The sequence below is a fragment of the Chionomys nivalis genome, chromosome 8 (genome assembly GCF_950005125.1).
Source record: "Chionomys nivalis chromosome 8, mChiNiv1.1, whole genome shotgun sequence".
In the NCBI taxonomy this organism is placed as follows: domain Eukaryota; kingdom Metazoa; phylum Chordata; class Mammalia; order Rodentia; family Cricetidae; genus Chionomys; species Chionomys nivalis.
In genome coordinates, this window is record NC_080093.1 from 58,540,554 (window position 1) to 58,561,602 (window position 21,049).

Here is a 21,049-nt window from a genome sequence, read left to right on the forward strand (position 1 = left end):
GGATGCAGACCTGGTGTCTGGGGAGATCTGTGCCCTCATCTTCCTTCAATCTAGTTTCTCTTTGACCTGCATTGATTTCCTCATGAAAGAAAAAACCCACTCTTTCCTTACTTCTCAGGAGTGAAGTTCAGGAACAGAGATGTCATGTGACCCAATTCTGGAGGTCCCAGGACAACCGTGGGTCTGTGCCGATCCTGTAGCCTTAGAAGCTGGAGGGTGCAGGTGCCTGCAGCAATCTCTCACTGCCTCCTCACTCCACCTGTCCAGCTTCCTCTGCACTTGTTCCCCACTTTACCCATGAAGATGGTGCCCCTCCATTGTAGCGCCATTTTATACGCTATTCTTCTGCCTTCATGAAGCTCCTTTGCTTCTGGAATATTCCCCCATTCACACAATGGGAGACCACACTTGACTACTGAGCCATGACTCCTTACCAAAACTCACTGACTGGAGCCCATCTAAACAGAGGAGATGCAGTGGCCCTGTTCTGTGCCTAAAATAGGCTTGAGTGTAGAACACCAAGCACAGCCACAACTTCTGTGCAGAGGTTGTGGCCTTAGATGAAATCATCCCAAGATGTCACCTGCCAGAGGCAGCCTATGCTGACTCCTCTCTGAGTGGGTGCCCTGACCTAGCACTTCTGAGAGAACCCTGGTGTGTGCTGGGTTCCTAAGGACTACCCAAGGTCATCAGGAAAGGGCTGTCTGTACCTGCTCCTGCTGTTGTTCCAATACCAGAAGAGGAATGGGTGACAGATTTCCCATCTCCCATGGGCCCTGAAACAGGGCAGGTATACTCAGAACACAGGGCTATAGGGTTGCCCGTCCTGAGCTCTGCTTCTGCTTCTTATCCCTAAGTCCAGTCACCCGACTCCCAGACTTTTATCTTTGTCTTTGTGTTTCTGTGAGAAGACTGGTTATAGCCTTCCAGTTTGACTGGATGGTCTATAGTGTGAAGAAAGGGCTTCATACAATGCCATACGGAGAAGCCCAAACATCAGGGTCATAGCTGTCACAGTGGTAGGACCAGCCTGATCTGCATAGCCTGCAGACAGTCCTCTCCCCTGGCCTGTGTGCAGTAAACATCACCTTGCTTAACCCTCTCTGTGGTGAATCTCATTACTCCCAAAATGTTCTGCAGTTGCTGTGAACACTTTACCTGCAGATTTGATGCTTGCTTCTGGAAACTATGGGCTGGGTACCTTGGAGGCTTTGGCCTATCCATCACTACATAACCTTGGCTTATGGCACAAGCATTTTCAGACTTCTTAGTGCATACTGTTGATCACAACACTGACCTTGCTATTGGAGGCCTACAGGAGGCTCTGATCTGTCTTTCCTTCCCTAGGCATACTGCAGACTGATGTAGGATTCCCCTCTGTATGTTGTGAATATGTTTTGTTAATGAATAAAGCTGCTGTGGTCCTATAGCATGTCAGAATATAGCCAGGTTGAAAAAAACATATAGAGAGAGTAGGCAGAGTCAGATAAGATGCCATGTAGCCGCTGGAGGAGCCAGATGCTGGAACCTTACTGGTAGGCCTCGACCTCATGGTGATGCACAGATTAACAGAGATGGGTTGATTTAAGATGTAAGAGTTAGCTAGAAATATGCATAAGCTAATAGGCCAAGCAGTGTTGTAATTAATATAGTTTCTGAGTGATTATTTGGGTCTGGGCAGCCTGGAAACGAACGAGCAGTCTCCACCTACAATAGACTATGCATTTAGGAATAATAAGACACTCTTCAGCTCATTGCTTGGGTAACACAGAAGAAACAGAACTGCTAAGAAAAAGCCTAGGGGTTGAGAATAAGTTACTTGAGCAGATTTTGGAAGACCATGTCCACTGTGGGAGGCAGCAGTCTCAGATGGGGACAGTTAGGGTCAGTTTGTCATGCTCCTGCATCAGTTCACATACGATGGCAACAACTTTATGAGTATTGGCCCAAGGTTGCACATGCACTTAGCACAAGGGTGAATTGTAAACTCCAGATCCCCTGATGTCTGCCACTATTTCCCCAAAAGAAATGCGGTTTCAGCTCTGACATGAGACCAGCTTCAGCTGAGACCCTCCACAGACTGTCTGGAGCACAGATGACAAGCTTTCTCCTAGAGGCCTGGCCAGGATAGAGAACACGACTGAAGGGACAATGTGGGGCCCAGACTAGAAGGACCCACTTCTCTGCGAGACCCATGCATTTGCACCTGCACTGGCTTCACCTACATAACTCTTCAAAGCGTTTATTCCAAGGGAGTAGGGAACGGGGGAGGACACTGGTACAGGTAACTGTAGATGTGACATTCCGGGCTCTCAGTGAGCGCCACTGTACATCTTTTGACCTCTGGGGTGTTTCTGAGCCACCAATGGTCCCTCCTCACCCCCAGGTCCTGTGTTACCAGACACCTGGACTCTGAGCATTATCTGGCGTCGTTCTTCCCCAGAGTATGGGAACCTGACCCACATCCCTATGTTCCCACTTTCAATCCACTTCACTCCTTTCTCTGCAGCTCCCCGGCATTGGAGCTGCCCAGCGGGGATGTCTCTCTCCCTGCCACTTGAAGAAGTGCTATTTATATCTGCTTGGATGTTCCTCACAAATAAAGCTTCTGATGGACAAAATGCTTTCTTGTTATTTATTGCAGTTTCCAGAAGGAAAACTTGAATTTCAATCCCAGTGATCAGCACTGTTTAGTATTTATAACTAGGCACATGAATGTGCCATTCTGAAGCCACAGTCTCTATCTATTTGACGCTGTACCAGGTAGTGGAGCCTGCACTTCTGGGCAAAGTAGCTACTACCATGGTACTGTCTGACACTCAGATTCTGTGTTGCTTCTGAGAGGTGAGTGAACTGGTACTCCAGGCCCAGCACAGAGCCTCCCCTGTCCAAACGTCTTAGAACTAAAACCATTTCCCCAGTTGACAGCCCTGTAGATCTGGTGGATAGGAAGCTCCTGGTATGTTTTGGTACCAAATGGCTGTGCTTATGCAAGCAAAGAGTTCCAGGGAGGCTGTGACAAAGATGAGCAGTGAAACTAGCAGTTCTCAGGCTGGGGGGGGGGGTGTCCCTCAAGGTGCACCTAGCAGTTGAGAGATACCTATTGCTACAAGGTCCCACCACCATGCTCTCTAGCTCCTTGGTTCAGCCAGTGTCTCAGCCATAAGACATTCGATAAAGCTGCCAGAAAAGCTATTTTATAAACTCTTGGGCTCTGCTCTGAGGATGACTGTCCTGTTCCCATGTCCCATTAGGATTGTTATCCATCAGAGTTGGCCTGAATGTCCAGCCTATGAGATGGGGGCAGGGAGGTCGGTCAATCTTCCCAGAGACCAGACAGAGGGCAGCTTCACAGGAAAGGAAGTGGGCAGGGTGGCTCTGCCCACATGCCCAAACTTCCTGGAGCCATGTGCACAGGACCTGCTAATGACCTGCATCTGTCCCGCCTCTGGCTCCTCCCTCCACACCCTGTGATGAGTGCGCTTGCCCTTCTCTTTCTTTCCCTTGTGATATATTTGAAGTGTGAAGAGGGGTCACGGAAGCCCTCCTCTCTGAGTTGCCATCACTGATGGGGGCAGGTTCCTGGGTAGGGAGGTAGGTTCTCCATCTGCTCATCTGTCTGTAGTGGCTGCAGAAGTCATGGAGGTTGTTAGCTCTGGAGCAGAGTTCTGAGTCGCTAAGTCCGGGGCTGCTCTTTGGGTTCTGGATGGGTCTGGAATGGGCAGTTCTTAGCTTCTTAAGGTGGGCATGGTGCCTCAGTTTCCTAGGAACTGTGAAGATCCAGGTTGGGACAGGCATTTGGATTTGAACAGGTACATTCTCATGCTTGGTTCTTAAAGGTTGCGCTCTTGGTGGTCATGTCGCTCTGTCCTGAACACAGGGTTTCATTCTCTGTCCTCTGCTGTGCTGACTCAAGGGTCCTCCCTGTCTACAAGCAGAAATGCTGCAGATTGTTGGAGGCCAATTTCCCAGCCCAAACTCAGTTACGCAATTTCAAGGTCTTGGATTGCGGACTGGAAGTAAAACGTTTGTTTTGATGCAGTGATTTGGAGACGACAGAAGACTTTCTGGGAACTGAACCATGGTCAGCAAGATGCCACTGACAGGCCTGGCAGGAAAGGGTGTCGGGACTGATTCGAGAAAGATTTTGAATTAAGCTCTGGTGAGAAAGGAGCAAGTTGTTCAAGATCGTAAACTGGGCTCTGCTACAGTCTCGTTCCTGCTGTTCGTGTCCCCTGGTTCTGCTAGGAATTTAGGGGACAGAAGAGCCCATCTTCAGCTGGAGCTTCACTGGCAGCAGGGACCAACTGCCATCTTCCTCTCTCTTACTGTACTGAATCAGAACCCACGTCTCCAGGTGAAGGGATCATTCTGGAATGTCTAGAGTAGTGGTTCCCAACTTTCCTAGTGCTGAGAACCTTTAATACAGTTCCTCATGTTGTGGTGATCCCCCAACCATAAAACTATTTTCATTGCTACTTCATAACTTTAATTTTGCTACTGTTATGAATCATCATGTAAATATCTGATATGTATGATATCTGATATGTGCCATCCTATGACATGGTCATTCAACAGCCTTGAAGGGACTGTGACCCACAGGTTGAGAAATGCTGGTCTAGGAACTACTCCACACTCCTATCAACATTCTGACTACAATGACCTGGTATCAACCGTGCACAGGGAAAGTCCACAAGATCTTCCGGAAGCTGTGTTTGGAGGTGTTCCAGTGAGCCTGGCCACCACCTTGATCTGTCAGGCTACTCTGAGAGGTGGTCTCCCTATGTGAGCAACAGTGGTCGCCTCTAAGCCACCCACTGCCTTGTCAGTCATAGCGTACACCTGGAGTAGCATCTAGACCATGTTGAGGGGCTCCTGGTATCTAGCTTGTTGTACTCATAGGTGCTGAGTGGGTCTTCCTAGGCCCTCAGGAAGAACAGCTATGCGCCAGCTAGCGGGTGATCTGTTTGTGACTGTCTCTGCAAGGAGCTTTGTCCTCTTCCTGATAGGTTTCCATTGCACTGCAGCTAGCCCAGAGATGTTCTTTCTGAAGTTCATGGCGTATTTGCCAAGACACAGTCTTCTGCAAAATTTTATTGCTCCAACAGCAAAAACAAAGGCACGTGTTCCTACAAATGGCAGCGTGGCACTCTCAGTTGTCCTCCGATCTACTCCACTCTGGCAGGTTAACAGGACCACATCCTGCGCTCAGCATCACTTGGAATTAGAACAAGCCATCTCTTTCACAGCCTGTCCACTCCTCACCAGGAGTGTTTGATAGTCATTAGTAGGCTGAGATCAATATTAAGAGTGACTCAATAGTCAGGAATTATCTGTGGCTGAGCTCTCCCAGATTTACAGTGATCAGCAGACACACACCTGCTGAGAAGCTTCAGAGAGCTGACATAGAGTGTGAAGAGATCAGCCAGAAACCATGCCAGTCCACATTCCTGCAGGGTGTGTGTGTAAGAGGACACATAGCCATCAGAGGGTCAGTAAGATGGAGAAGGCTGGGACTCACCCAGCCTGAGTGCAAAGGACCCAAGACCCCCAAGGAGCCAGCTCCAGTTCCTCAATTGTGTAGTCATAGATCACATGACCCAAAACCTTAGCCCTGCAAAATCATGATCCCTCTCCCAAAGGACCCACAACATAGTTCCTTCCCACCGGCTTCCAGGATCCTGACCATCCCTGCTAGACTAGTCTAAAATCTGGGCAGGCAGGACAGAATTTCTACAGGAAAGAGTTTTCAGCTTTGAGTCCTAGGCTCAGAAAACACTTAGTATTCCCAGTTGGTCTTGGTCATAAAAGCAAGGCTTATACAGGGCCCCTTGTTATAAGGGCATCTTGAGTTACACAGTACATAACATGCACATGTGCAGATGTACACACACATACACACACGCACACGCACACACACACACTTACTTTATGGTCAGGGGCTGGGCAAATATACAGAGGCTGCTGCATCCCTCAGTACCTAGAGTCACAAGCTCAGTGTAGACTCACTCGGACTGGGGGGGCACTAACATCCCAACTCAGGAGCACCAGGCAGGAGGGGCAGTCCCTTACTCTGGATGTAGGTATTTTAGCTCTACTCAGACCCTCAGTGAATTGAGGCCCACCTTCCCTGGGGAGGCCATGTTAACTTAGTATATGAATGAATGGATTCTGATGACATTTACTCAGAAACACCTTGGAGACACATGGCTATATCTTCACACCTGAGGCCTAGTCAAGTTAAATACAGATTCTCCTCCCTACTCAGTGACCAGCAGGACTCCCTGGCATGTGTAGGGTATCTCCTTGACTGTTTTTTTCAGTGAGTCAAGATCCTTAGGACCCTATTCTTCCCTTTTATCCTGCCAGAATGAGTACTGTGGCCCCACATTTAGTCCGTTGGCCTAGTTAGGCTCTTTGATACACCTTGCATGCATTGGTGTCTGGTCCTCTGCAGGATGTCTGAGCTCTCTTGGATGTCATGGGGTGAAGCCCAGCTAACGACAATTGACCCGTCAAATTGCCATCAATGGAGCCAATCAGCGTAGACCCCCCCCCCACTCACTGCTTCTTCTATAATGCACAAAGTGGCTACTTCTGAGAATTTCCTCTTAGCTCCAGGAGACAGCCTGTTGTCTGCACTCAGAAGTTTGTCTATGCTGGGAGAACCTTCGAGTCAGATTGGAGAGTATGTCACTCTTGTAACTCTTGTATGTACAAGAGACAGTGAGGTGACAGGAGAGCCATGCCTGAAACAGAGAGCAGAGCTTTGAGCTTGCTAGAGAGAAGGAGAGACCGAGAGTACTGTGCTGAAGGTTCCATCGCACAAGAGAGGTGGCGGCCATGAAAAAGGCATGAGTAACGTTCACTCTTCTTTCCTCTTCTGACAATGAGTATTAGCACATTAAATCTAAGTGTCCCCTGAGGCCTTCTAAAGAAAGACACCGAAGAGAGACAAAGTGTATGAGTGTGTTCTTTCTGTCCAGGGAGGCTTCAGAAACAATTAGATCTTGGATTCCAGATAGGCAAGTCTCTGAGCTCAGCAGCCACCAAGTGGTTGTCTGAGAAAGACCCACTGTCAATAGGAATCATAACACACAGGGAAAAGCTTGTGGTAGAGCCAAGGGACCCCGCAGGGGACCAGAGTCTGCATATATGACAAAAGGCAATGTCTGTCTTTGTTCAAGGCTGTCCAACAGAAAGGAGGACAATAGCAGTGGAAGAGCCCAGCCCTGCCATATACCAAGGGATGTCCACCGGAAGAGGCGACTCTGCTCTTGGGAATCTTCCAACCTGTAAACTGGGCCAAGACCACCTGCAGCTCTCACACTGAAAGAATTGAGTGAAGTCATGCATGAGGGATACATATCTAGGCACCTCTGTCATCATACTTGGCCTTGACAAGAACCTCTCTCCTTTACATGACAGGACACTCTGAGCTATTGATCCCCTGACTTGTGGAGATGGGGATGGTTAGGACTATGATAAACTGTGAAGCTCCATCTCTAATCCTCTGCTGATTAAAACCTCCATAGACTCATAAGTGGAGATACTCACGAAGCAGGGAGAACCGGGTCCTGGGAAAGGCGAGGCAACATGGCCTGAGCCCTTAACCATCATCTCATCAGGAACACGCGCTATGTATTTGCTCTGCTGAAATGGATGCTCTCTCTGCAAGGTAATAATGCTTCACGTGGAAACAACAAGTTCATTGTGTGTGTGTGTGTCCTAGAACTAGCCCTGTAGACCAGGCTGGCCTCAAACTCACAGAGATCCACCTGCCTCTGCCTCCCAAGTGCCGGGATTAAATGTGTGCGCCACCACCGCCCAGCCAACAGCTCCATCATTATGCTCACTTTGCCAGCATTTGCACCTAACTTTTAGAGATATTGTATACCCGTGCCTCTGAATGTCAGCATCAGAGCTGAAAGGTCACAGCCAACCTTCCCACAGCATCTTACTCTGGAAGTTCCTTTGGGCTTCTCGACTTTGACCTGCCAGAACTTTGACTGCAGGGCATGGAGCAGAGCCACAAGGATGAAGGACAGGAAAGGCAGAATTCACTGCTGGGCCTTTCCTAACTGTGTGACACATCTGACAGCTTCATCAGACTTCCATTTAGTTCCCTTGAAAAGCCATCCCCACACATGAAAAGTGTATTGCAGAAGCTGACCCACAGCGAAACCTGGCCTCCAGGTCTAGCGATTGTGAAGGCTGGTTCTCGCAGAGAAGACTGAGGAGGAAATCCAAGCACAAAGAATTACCAGGCCTCATTAGCCAGGGGTCTCTAAAAGTCATGTTTCTGCTTCCACTACTGAGGTCCCTTCTTTTTCGGAGGCAAAGAAAATAATGCCTACCACGCTGCTCTTTGCTTGGGTTAAGGCTGGCTTCTCTCAAATGTCATCCTTAATGAGCTTGCAGGCTTACCTGGCTTCTAATGGTTCCATCTCTAGTGGGTTGTCCCCTCCTCCCTAAAGGGTGCCTGTCCCAGGGCTCAGTTCTCAAGGTCCCCAGCTGGCTTCCTCCTCTGCTACTGCACAGGGAATCCAGGCTCCCCGTTAGCTATTTGGTAAACGAGGTTGTAAGTGTGAGTGTTGATCGGAGAGGAGACTTGGGTTATAAGCAACCAGTTCGTCATCCCACGATCTAGGGCAGATGGTCTCTGTTTCCAACCTCCATGGACTGTGTGGGAACGCTTGCCCATGCTTTTGGGTCATTGTATTCTTTGTGTCTACTAAGGCAGCCTCTGCTGCCCTGTCAACATTGAGACAGTAGTTGCATCTTAATAATGCCAGTGTTCATGATAGACACAAGCTGGTAGGGTTACATAGGTGGTTTCATGTGCCAAGATTGTCTGCAGGGTCAAATGCATTCGTGGGAACAAATGTCCCTGAAATACCATTCAGCAAGGTGACAAAGCCCATTCAAATGGAATAAACACTTCAAAGAGGTCAACAGACAGGGGACTGAAGTCCGCTGAGGGCTTAACAAAGTTTTATTGTCAATTAACTTCTAGATCACAAGTACTTGCTATATATCTCAAACTCAAGATGTTCAAACTGAACTACAAAATTCTCAGCTTGGAATTTGTAAGTTCTCTTGGCACAGGCTCTGCCACAAGTGCCAACACAGTGGTTCTAAAGTCATTCCCATCGTGACCTTTGAGGGCAAGTGTAGCACCCTGAGCTTTAGTCTTAGGCACAGGGCAATCATGACTTTCAGCCAGCCAGAGAAGGTTCTAGGGGTCTGAGATGGCTTGCCACCACTGCCACCATTCAGACAGAAAGCCAGTTTGTGTGGGTGTGCATCAGTGGGTTATTAATTTTCGATTTCAAAGTGAGGAAAGCGCATGTAAAATAACCAAGCAACCCAGAAGTGTTTCTTTACCGTCTCTCTGCCCGCAAAGACTGCCAAGAGGGGCTGGTTCACACATGGGGGCTGGTGTTGGCAACAGGCGGGATTCGATGGGTGTGCACTCTGATATTTTTCTCAAAACAAATAGGAAAGCAAAAGCAGCAACAACCAACAAGCTTGGCAAGTGGAATTCTGAGTTTGTGGAACACATGGAGATAGCCTATTAGTAAAATTTCCAACACCAGGCTGGTCTCTGTGCTCTGGGTGCCTCCAAGGGAAGAGTTAGTTGTCTCTTAGAGTACCAGGTTCAGAACTCATTCCCCATTCTTACAGTATAACTTCTTTCCATGTTGAAAGTTTGTAGGAGGGGCATGGAGAATGAGTACTTATCAGGGGCTGTGAGTGGAAAAGGGCCAGCACGCCAGTCCTGTTTAGCCTTAGCCTGTGAGACAGAATGACTTACTTGATAACTTAGAGCCCCAAATAGATCCCACTCATCTGATTAGATGTAATTAGATGACCTTTGAGGATCCTGAGCGGACATTTAATACAGCAGAAGTTCTTCCCTCTGTTTACCTGCCCGCTCACACCTCTATCCATCTACCCGCCAACCATCCATCCTCTCATCCTTCCACCCATTAACTTCATCCAGCCTCCATCTCTAGATTCTCATTGACTAGGATAGCTGCCGAGCTCAAGACAATGAGTCTGCCAGATGCAGTCTTTGAACTCCAGAGCCTACCTGGGATGAGGCACTGTGTTTTGTTGATAAACAACCTCCCACACTCCAAGTTGTCCACATCAAATGAACATGTTCCCTCATACGGTGAGAAAGACTTTGCAACCATGATTGCCTTTAGAATCTTGTAGCCGGGCGGTGGTGGCGCACGCCTTTAATCCCAGCACTCGGGAGGCAGAGGCAGGTGGATCTCTGTGAGTTCGAGGCCAGCCTGGTCTACAAAGGGAGTTCCAGGACAGGCTCCAAAGCTACAGAGAAACCCTGTCTCGAAAAACCAAAAAAAAAAAAAAAAAGAATCTTGAGTTGTATCATTTTGGAAAATGAAAAATGAGCAAAGATGAGCCTCGGGGTCCTGATTTGAAGCTGTGACCTGGAGTTTTCTCATGGGATCCTGTGTTGCTCTAGTTTTGTGTTCGTGTAGTTTATGTTTGTTTTTTCTGTGTTTTTTCTTTCTTTCTTTCTTTCTTTTTTTTTTTTTTTGTTTCTCTTTTTGTGAGATAGAGTTTCTCTGTAGCTTTGGAGCCTGTCGTGGAACTTGCTCTGTAGACCAGGATGTTAAAAATGATTGTTTTGACTCTAAACATCAGAATTGGATTTGAAACACCCAAAGGTTTCACATGAGCACATGGGAATGACCTTGGATAGGGCACCTTCTTTCCTTCATGACCAAATTGTGAGTCTCCAACAGCTGGCGACTGCAAGAAAGACAGTCAAGGAACACTTGGCACCTCATAGTCACCACCATCTCTCAAACGTGGAAATCAGCTTCTGTGTGCATCACTGGATTAGTGATTTTCAATTTCAAAGCAGCGAAAGCAGTTATAAAATGACCGAGCAGACGTGCTCCCAGATGCCGAGGTCCTCCCATTCTTTCCTATCGGCCTCATCTCCCCTAAGTCTGTACTCATCCCATTCTACAAAGCACCCCCTCTGACCCCACAGGGCTGAGTCAACATATGAGATATGGAACCAGGAGAGAGGCTCTCCAGCATACCTTGGAGATGCCAAAACAACTCAGATAGTCCTGAAGACAGGCAGGATGCTGCTGCTGAGGCTAGAGGGCAGTAACAGAGCCTTGATGCCTTTAAGATTGTCTCAGACTCAGTCCTTGATTTTACAGCTGCTCTGAAATGGATCACCTAAGCGGTCCTGACAATTCTGTACGTGGCAGAGCAGAATTTCTGAGAAGCTCATGAACACAGAGACTTTCTCTATTCCTGTAGGAGGTTGCAAGCACTTCCCAAAACACTCTCCTTAGAAGCTCAGATGGTGGAGGCCATATGACAAAATCAAATCCCTAAATTTCAGTAAAAAAGTTCAAAGATATACATGACTGCAATCAAAATGGGTGAAAACAGAATCTGGCCAGGTAGGTATTCAATGAATGAACTGACCAGCTTGTGACACTGATTCCACATGCCTGGTCCAGTCTGGTAGGGAGGCAGAGGCCTCACCACAATGGGGAGGTTGGTCCTGTAGCAGCCACCATGGGACTGGACTCATGATGTCATGACCCAGGCATTCTCAGTTTCCACCAATGACTAGAGTGCTGGGCTCAGAAAACTTCCAGGCACACAGTGATTGAATTAGCAATTAATATTTATCACTTTTTTGTTATCAACTTATGACTAATACTGATTCGATAAGACTTAACTATCTCTAATTGCCAGTGTACTGCTTTGTGGCAGAAGAAATACCATCAGGACTTGGATATCTGTTTACTAAAATTGAACTCTGAGGCACAACAGGCAGATTTAGGGAGGGTGATTCTTGCAAGACTCATCATACTTAGAGTGTTCTGAGATATAAAGGGTGCTATGTGCCTTTATATTATCCTAAAGGTACACATGTCTATAAATGCCATTGTCTCGAATCTTTGGATAGTGATACTTACGTGTCTGCCTGTTGTAGTGTGCAATCTGCGGGACGTGAATTGTGACTGTGATCATAGGGAGATAATGGCTTCATTTCTCCCTGCGAACACAGCAAAGAGAATAGGTGCGCCACAGCTGGGTGAGCCTAGGAGCGGGAGTGAAATCGACGCTGGCCTGCTATCTTGAAAATATGGCTTGAAGTACAAATCGATGAGGCTGTCAATTGCTTCCTTTAATTTATTAGGATGCGGGAAAATCAACAAAGATGGTGATTATTATTTATGAATGTTGTTTCTCTATAAAGCCACATCAGCAAACATCATTGAGATAACAGCCCCATATCCCCTGTTGCAAGCTGAGCACCATACTTGAAAGAGCAATGCACATATAATTATATATTATATTGGTAAAGCCTCTGAGCTTGTTCTATCCATATCTAGGAAGCTCTTGTGGATGCTGAGGATTCCAAATGAAGCTCAGAGATGGTCTCCAGGTTCCTCTGAACTTAGACAATGATTCCAGTTGCTAATAGCTATCTTTATTCCTTTAGGGAAGATTGAACTTCAAGATCCCTGAGCTACGGCCACAGATATCAGAAAAACGTTTCGGTTTTATATCTGAGGATAGAAGCAGTATTCTTTGTTGTGTGCTCTGTGCAACCTTTCACAGGTACTGTAGGGGTGGTGGGAATGGAATAGAAGTGTGGAAATATTAATGCCTAAGTTTGCTGCAAACATGATAGAAGCTTTCGCACCCATCAGCTGACCAGAGTCCCACGTGTGGATGCTGGCCATGGGCACCAAGTTCAGTCACTTACTCTGAGAGACAGAATACTGAATTCTGGGACTAAGGTGGGTACCCAGACTCATGAAGCCCAAGATAACACCTACTGCAAAGAGGAGTCAGATTTGGGAGTCAAGGACCTGGGAAGCCCAGCAAAGCAGGGGGTTAGAACTCTGGGTGGGAAGAAAGAAACTGACAAGAGAGGACTGAAGGAGACGTGAGGCTGTGTTAGATCAGGCTGAGACTTGTATGTGTTTCTCAGGCTTGGGCTCAGGAAACAGTAATGGGATTGGGGGATGGGCACACTCAGGTGGGGGCAGGAACTGAGAGCATCACTCTGCCCTAGAGAGAGTAAGCGTGCTGCCCACCTGAACTCCTTTCTGCACTGAGCACAGCCTAGGACCAGGACCCTGCACTTACGCTGATTTTCTGAGTTCCGCAGCATCACAGATGGCTCTGGTAACTGTGACCTGCTGCTCTGGAGACAATGAATTTCTGCTCTAAGCACCATGACTGTCTGCTCTGGGCCTCATGGCCTTCTCTCTGCATGGCTCACCGTGGTCCTCTGCTCTTGGGCATGGTGACCCTCTATTCTCCCCTCTGCTAACACTGACTCAACCTTGTCAGGGCTATAGGTGACCATTCTAGAAGCCAGGGGGTTGGCAAGGCTGCTTAGGTATTAGGAGTGGTAACGTGGAAGTGAGAATGGCACACAGAACCTGTAGCATGGGCATGCTCTGGTCGTCGCACTGAGTGGAAACCCTGCCATGGAGCCCCCAGACAGTGTGGCAACAACTCATTACCAGGCACACTTGCTCTCTAGTGATGCTGGATCGAACCTAGGCTGTTCAATGACTGTACTCAGAAGGACATGTTGGGAAGACACAAAAGAAAAAGATACCTCTCACAGAACAAATTAACCCAGGATTTCAAAACATGCACCAGACACTAATCGCTTGGAGTTAACCTGGTCCACTTTGGAGGGCACTAATAAGACTGGCTGGAGCTAGAGTAACCTGAGGTCAGTGAAAATGCAATGGCATGTTACTCTATATCAGCCAGGCTCTAGATCCATTAGGATGGGGACACCGCCACCATTCTAACAGGGGCGGCAAGGATAGCACAGGTTACACAGGGAAACTTCCTAGGCCAGGAGCTGCACTCGCTGCTCTTCACTCGGTTGTGGGATGGGGCATCCACACTTTCTCAGAGGCAGGTGAGTGTGGCCTCTGCACCTGCAGGTCATAGAGGCTTGTGTGACCCGGGTGGGGTGAGTTCAGAATTCAGCACGCTGCAAGGGAGATGATGCAGACACGAACAGATGCTGAGTGGCTGTGTCCTACTTGGAAACCTTTTGTTGGTGACCCTTCCAATGCCCTGGGTATATGATGTGATTTTTGTATAATTAAAACCCAAACACTCAAATTGTATAATTAATCACATTCTCACATTAGGCTTCAATCACCGTCTCCTAATTGATCCTGTCTGCTGCCTCTGCACCTGGAGATCCTGGTGACACCAAAAGTAGACAACAGGTGACTCAGCCTGCTTCCCCCTTGCTCCTGTGTGATTGCCAATGAGTTAAATGTTATTTTACTGCTGGCCCCACAACATGCCAAGTACCTATCACAGCTAACAGGTCACAGACACTATTAGGAAATGACTCGCTGAGGAACCAGAGAGATCGTGATGCCTGAGAGACTTTTTTTTTTCTTCTTCTTTTTTTTTGATTTTCGAGACAGGGTTTCTCTGTAGCTTTTTGGTTCCTGTCCTGGAACTAGCTCTTGTAGACCAGGCTGGCCTCGAACTCATAGAGATCCGCCTGCCTCTGCCTCCCGAGTGCTGGGTTTAAAGGCATGCACCACCACCGCCCCACTGCCTGAGAGACTTTTAAGAGGCCAGTGGTGTCAGATGACACAGGTAGCTGTGGAGAACTAAACGCAGCAGAGTGAGTCCACACCTGCCCAGTTTATCTTCTCCCAAACAAATCCCCTGTCGTATGAGATTGCCTAGTAAATGAGATAAAAGATAGGCAGTAGGAAAGAAGTGGAAGGTGTTTGATAATCCAACCAATGGGCCATTGCAATTGGGTGTGACCCTCAAACTTGTAGAACTTTTCACAAACCCTCACCTTTTAGAGTCATCAAGTGGTCTAAAGTGATGGAGGTCATAGTAGCTAGTGAGAAAATTCCTGTGGGATTCCGAGCAGGAGCATGTTACAGGGGTTCTGGATACCGTCCAAGGCTTTGTCATGCACCCAGGTGGTCCTCACTACCTACAGACCTTTAGGATCCGCTCACTCACTCCAAGCCAGCCTTTTGACATCATGACTCTAAAGCACACAGGTGGGTGTTCAGTAGCTGGGCCCAGGCGCCTGTTGGTTCTGTCCTCATGCAGATGTGAGGCAGTGTTGGGAATGCTTCTCAGACCTCAGGCTCTCATCCCCATAAGGTGCAGGGCCTGCTTCTCTACTGTTGATTTCTGGCTATTGGAAGTGTAAGGAGAGTTGGTACTGACAGCGACACAAAGCCCTGTACAACTTTATTACTAATTGCCTGAACTTGTAGCCTCCTGGGTGTTCTTCGGCAGCTGATGGGTCAATAAGCTGCACATCCAGACAGAACATACATGCTGAAAAGGGGAGGAAGCTGGTGAGGCACAGAAAGGCACAGGGGAAACTTTTCAGAAGAGGCACTGTGAACAGGCTGCCTGCACACTGTGATTCCAACACCAAGATGTTCTAAGGAACTCATAGATGTATCAGAGACTGAAAAAGTCATACATAATGGCTCCCTCAATCAAGATATCTCTTTCCTGGCTCTCATATCTGTCCTTCCTCCATCTCGACCACCCCATTCCCTCAAGTTCTCCTCATCCTCCCCTTCTCCTCTTCTCTTCCCCTTTTTTTCTATCCACCGCCTCCGTCTGTTTCCAAATGGGTCTATATATGTTTTTCTTTGGGTTCACCTTATTACTTAGTTTCTCTAGGATCATGAACTACTGGCTCAATGCCCTTTGTTTATGGCTAGTATCCACTAATGAGTGAGTACATACCATATTCATTTTTTGGGTCTTGGTTACCTCACTCAGGATAGTGTCTTCTAATTCCATCCATTTGCATGCAAAATTCAATATGTCATTGTTTTTTTTTACTGCTGAGTAGTACTCTAATGTGTAATTATACCACACTTTCTTTATCCATTCTTTAGTTGAGGGACATCTAGGTTGTTTCCAGGTTCTAGCATTACAAATAATGTTGCTATGAACATAGTTGAATAAATGCCTTTGTAGTATGATTGAGCATCTTTTGGGTATATTTCCAAAAGTGGTATTGCTGGATCCTGAGGTAGGTTGATTCCCAATTTTCTGAGAAAGACCATGAATGGTTTATTCACTGAAACAGTTTACCTGAGCTAATGGGAGCTCACCAACTCCTGCTGGACTGGAGAGGAACAAGCCTAGGTCCAAACTAGTCCCCCTGAATGTGGTTGACAGTTGAATGGCTGGGGCAGACTGAGGGGCCACTGGCAGTGGCACTGGAATTTATCTCTACTGCGTGTACTGGCTTTTTGTGATCCTATTCTTTTTGGATGTATACCTTGATCAGCCTATATGTAGTAGGGAGAGCCTTGGACCTTCCATAAGCAAAGTGCCTTACCATCTATTAGGATTAGAGGGGGTGGGGTGGGAGTGTGTATGGAGGGAATGGGAGGAGAGGAGGGAGTGGGAATTTAGATTAGTATTTTTTTAAAAATCTAATAAAAATAAAACTAAATTAAAAATAATAATACTAAAAGAGAAAAAGCCATACATTCCAGGGGCTGGAGAGGCAGGGAGAACAGGCAGAGGATTTTGACTTTCAGGCATGACGTTCTCCCTTAAGACCTGGTAAAGGCAACCTAAGCCATTGCATATTCATCAAAACCCATAAACAGCATGCTCACCAAGATTAAAAGCCAATACAGATTAGGAGCTTGGGGTGAAACAGTAACAGATGCACAGCTCTAGTGTGTATATCGATGATGGTGGTGGTGGCGGCGGCACGTGGGTGCAGCCAGGGTAGTGTGGGAAATCCAGCCTACGTCCAGTTCTCTCAGTTTTGCTGTCACTAGTATATTTTTAGGTCATTGAAGCCTCCTGAGCATTAGAGGTTTGTCAATGGTGGAATCATAGTTGGTCACAGACAGGAGTGGCACTGGGGGATGGGGTAGAGAGCTTGGGAGGTGAACGGGACGGACAGCACACTGGGACAGTGTCCAGCTACAAGAGAAACAGCTATAGAGGACAAGGGGAGACTCAAGTAGCATGGCAACCAGGGAGTTCCATCAGAGGAGGATTTGAGGGAGGAGAAGAGCCCACACATTCTCACAAGAGTTTCTAAAAGAGGTTTTGTGACTTAACGGAGGAGGTAGAAGGAGATAAGTAGGGAAAACTGCAGAACAGCCTTCTAGGAAGAGGTGAAGAATGGCAAGGGACTGCAGGTACTGCCAGGAAAAGGGGCTGTGACATCACTGTACCACGCTCTTATCCTAAAGGAACAGAAGGGGCTCTTTCACTGGGCTTGATGAGGTCATCATGGATTTGACAGCCTTTCCTAATTGTGTCTGCCCCACAGACATGCAGAGTGAAGAAAATCATGATAAATCCAGCCAGGCCAGGAGCACGCAGAGCTGAGCCAATTAGTCACCAATCTGCTCAAGTCCTTGGACAGGCAGACAGTTCCCAACTCTAGTGACATAGGAGAGGATCCAAGGTTTACTTTAAGCTGTAGTGAAGAGAGTAACATTTTTTTTAACCACTCATTGTTGAAAGATAAATTGAGATAAGAATTTATTGCTATTTATAGGCTCCAAATCCTAGTTTATATGAAGCAGTCTGCATCACTGGGACTTATAACCTTGAGAAGAGATTATATGTGTGTGTACAATGTGCATATGTGCAGGCATGTCCATGTATGTACACATACATGAATGGGTATATGTGTGTGTATCTGTTTGTCATTGTGTATGTATGTGTTCATTTGTGTATATATGTTTATGTACATATGTATGTGTACATAAAGTATGTGTGTAAAATGGCTCCATTTCTAAATGCAAATATGTATATTCATGTATGGGCATGTACCTATGTATACATGCACATGAATGGGTATAGATACAGTGTGTGTGTGTGTAACTGAGTGAGTGTGGTTGTGTGTATTCACTTGGGTATGCACTTATGTTTATATCTACATGTATATACATGGTTGTTTGTATATGTGTGGTTATGTATATGAATACATGAATATGCTTTATTTGGGCACACGGGGTATTTAAAGTGTCATCAGGGTGAAAAGGATTTGCCCCATGGACCTTACTGGGCTGAGGCTGGCCACCCAGGATGAGCATTTCTGTCAGCTGGGTCCTGCCCCAGGGCACACAGTTCCTGTAGAAAGTAAAATGACAGTGAGAGCATCTGGCCAGAAACCAGCTGCCAAAGTGTGGCCTTATGCAAAGCTTCTCACTTAAAATATTTTGCGTTAGTTGCCTCTAGCGTGGATTACTTTTTACAGACAGCCTCCCAATTAGGATCTGGGATGACAGGGCCTCAGTAATGCTCCCAGCTCTCTGCTCATCCATTAAAATCTTCTGCTCCCCTCTTCCACGTGGGCCCCTTGGGGTTAGGAATCTCCTTTCTTAGGTTAGCATGGAAGAGAAACTTATGCATGCTGCCTGGGGGCTGATAAGGGCTGCAATGAATAACATTAGCTGCAGGCAGCTGGAGCTGCATTCTTCTCAGCTGCTACCTCAGAGATTATTAAACAGATACCACCAATTTTCCAAAATTTCCTAATAACTATACATTTTTCTAAGCTTTCAATGTATGTGCCTTTCCTTTCCCCTGTGTTTATGGGTATCTGACTACTTCCCCACATATGCAATATACCTCAGTCAAAAGGCCTGCTTTTCAGTGAGGATCCTGGCGGTGCCATGGACACTCAGTGGCAGAGGTCGTAGATGTTCCAGGGATACTTAATGAGATGTGGCCAGACATCCCAAGCCCAAGTCTGCAGAGCTGCGTAATTGAAGGATTCAGCTCTGAGTCTGAACACAAAATACAAAAGATACAATTTCTGGAGGGAAGCAGTTTGCCTTTGTTTTTGTCAGTAGGAAATCAGGCCAAAGAGTGCTCGCTGTGAAAGATTTATAGAAGATGAGGAGCAATAGGGGGTTCTCGGGGAGTGAAATACTATCCAGGGCTCTCTCTCTCTCTCTCTCTCTTGCACACGCGCACGCGCGTGCACACACACACACACGTGTACTTCCACAACTCATCCACAGACACACACAGTAGTAAGTCCTTTCAAATGTTGGCCACCACAGTGGGTTGGGTGGACAGCGTGGCAGATTGGGGCCTGGCATCTTTTGAAAGGAGCTGATGATTGAGGAGGTAAAGAATGAACACTCTGAAGTTAGGCAGCTCTGCCACGAGCCAAACCTATAACCCCAAACCTCAGTTTTCTGACTCATAAATAAGCTTGGAGACGTTCATAGGTCACCATGGATGACCCACAAGAAAGGATGCATTATGCAGTTGGTAAATCCTCACTCATGCCTCGTGGGAGGGATGAACACCCATCTCCTCTGCTTCTTCACGTCCCGTTCCCCTGCAGAAGGAATCTTTGCCTACGTGGGACTGCCCCAGGATCTGTGGAACTCCCCAGTTCTAAGCACTCTCAGACCCTGAGGTTTTAGTGTGGCTGGTTATTGTCATGTCACTTTAGCATTACAGTGACCAAAGTGTTGGACAGAAGGAACATGAAAGGAAGTGCTGGGTGGTGGGTCTTTGTCAGCACAAAGTAAACCAGGTATCCGGGAAGAGAGGCTGTCAATTAAGAAAATGCTTCCATTAGATTGTCATGTAGGCAACTCTTTGGGGGCATTTCCTCGACTTTTGATGTGTGGTGGGGGGGGCAACCCACTGTGTGTAATGTCACCTCTGGGTGGTCCTGAGAGGTTAAAGAAAGAGGACTGACCAACTGTGAGCCAGTGAACAAGCTAGTAAGCAATATTCCTCTGTGACCTCTGCTTCAGTTCCTGGCCTGAGTTCCTACTCCAACTTCCCACCATGATAGACTATGGAATGGAAATGTAAGCCGAATGAGCCCTTTCCTCCCTTGGGTTTGTTTTGGTCATGGCATTTAATCACAGTCATGAAAAGCAAACTAGGACCCGGAGGGAAAGTTTTCTGCAGGCTCCTGGCTTTAGCAGGACTTCTGTCCATTTTGCCAGCAAAGACAAGGCAGGAACATCTTAGCTCCTTTTTCAGTGATTGTGTGGCAGAGATGCCTCACATGGTGGTAGGCAAAAAGCAGAGAAAACAGATTGGAACTGAAGTCAGCTGTGATCCTCCAAAGTCCACCCATGGTGACTTACTTTTGCCAGGCATGTTCCATCTTCTAAAGCTTTCACTGCTCCATATGCTCCATAAGCTGCGGACTAAATTATAAAAACATGACCCTATGATTGACATTTCAGATTCAAACCCTAACATTCCACTCCTTGCCCCCCAAAAGCTCTCATAATGCAATAACCCAAATAACCCAGTCATCTTTACTTCTGAAGTCCCCGTAGTTTTTATTTATTTATTTATTTATTTATTTATTTATTTATTTATTATAATCCCAAAGCTCTCCAAATGTCCAGCCTCTCCTGAACTGAAGGGGAACCCCACAGATACTCAGTCTCCACATTTTCACCAGTGTTGATCTCTGAAATAGTCTCCATTTGCTGCAAAAAAAAAAAAAAGCAAAACAAACAAACAAATGCCTCTCTTGATGGCAGGTGAGAGGCGTGTGCAGGATCCTCTTGTGAAATGAAACGTGACAGGGCCTTGCCATGACAGCTCTGAAAGAGCCCCCACCTGGGAGCCATTCCACCTGCTCAGGGAATCCCTTGTGTCAGGGTGTCTGGAAATTCCCTCCATATAGTCACACTACAGCTCTTGGTAACACTTCCCTGCAACCTTTGGGTATCTGATGGTGATGAAGTAGAAGCTCTCCAAAATGTGCATCCATGATGGAGAAGGGCATCGACAGAAATGCTTCCCTCAGCCCGAGTCATCCCGCAAGGGCATTTAAATGCCAACCATGACGCTTTACCTGGACGAGACTATCTGATTTGCCTGGGAATGAGCAGATCCCATTTCACTACCTTGAAAAATCATTTAAAACGCTTAACAGCTTTCTTTTACTCAGTAATGGCTTTCAGTGTTTATAAAAACAGAGCTAGAATTTTGAGATTGAAACTATTTCTATTGA